We start from the raw sequence: 961 nt of genomic DNA on the forward strand, positions 1-961 counted from the left end.
ACAAATGTGACTCTAATAATTTTCTATTTTTCTGTATTCAAGAGTCAGGGAAAATGCTGAAAGAGAGTCCCGTAGTGTTGCTGCCTGTTCGCTATGATAGGTCAGTGAGGAAAGGATATTTTCAATACTGTGAAAAAGTTTCTGGGTTTTTTGGGGTTTTTTTGTTTGTTTGTTTGGTTTTTTTTCAATTTACTTTGGATCTCAACAGCACTTTGAATGCCTAGGTGGAACATTTTTCCCCTTCAGCCCACCTCCCTGTGTTAGGTGCTTATCTGAAGTCACACTCCTCCTGGAAATGCTTATAGCGGTTCAAAAAAAGAGTTTGCAGAATATCCGAGCTCTGTGTCTGGCTTTTGGGAGCCTCATGCTGGCAGCTGCCGAGCTAACCGTGAGGTCCGGTGTGCCTGGGGAGGAGATCAGATGTTCCTGCAAAGGAGCTGTGCTGCACCTCGTGCTGCAAATGGCCACTCCAGACACGCAGCTTCACATCGAGCTGGAAAAGAAGTGACAGATTTCTAGGACTGCTTTATGAAAGCATGCATGGAAATTTCGGATCAAAACTCGGTCTCTGAGATGAAGTTCTGACTCATTGCCTTAAAAGCCTTGCGAGGAGCATATTCTAACGCCCAGACTTGCTGAGGTCAGAAAATGAGTTGCTGTTGGGTAGCAAAAGCCTGAAGCGAGGATGTTTGTGCAGCAGCCACGGGATTTCCTGCCCTCTCTGCCCCTGTGCAGCAATGCAAGCAGGTCACAGGACAGAGAAGCCCCAGGCGTGCAGCATTGGTTACCCTCTGCTTCTCCAAATAGTTTGAGGCTATAGTGTAGTAGTGCTGGAGCTTCAGAAATGTCCAGCCAGAGCCTGTGGGGATGGAAGTGCAGCTGTTGGGAATTAGGCTTAACTCCTCTCGTTTGGAAAAGATGCTACATCCGCCCTTTCTCTTCCCAGGGCAGCGGCTGGCGG

At 47.9% G+C, this 961-nt stretch overlaps 1 protein-coding gene across 1 annotated transcript in view; it reads left to right on the forward strand.

The window, feature by feature from the left end:
• Nucleotides 1-961, forward strand: part of LOC104165738 (dual specificity mitogen-activated protein kinase kinase 4-like) — a gene marked incomplete at its 5' end in the record, with an annotated part of 6,910 nt that overhangs the window by 3,014 nt on the left and 2,935 nt on the right. The window lies entirely within an intron of this gene.

The sequence above is a fragment of the Cariama cristata genome, unplaced genomic scaffold, assembly GCF_000690535.1.
Source record: "Cariama cristata isolate BGI_N322 unplaced genomic scaffold, ASM69053v1 scaffold32738, whole genome shotgun sequence".
Lineage (NCBI taxonomy): Eukaryota > Metazoa > Chordata > Aves > Cariamiformes > Cariamidae > Cariama > Cariama cristata.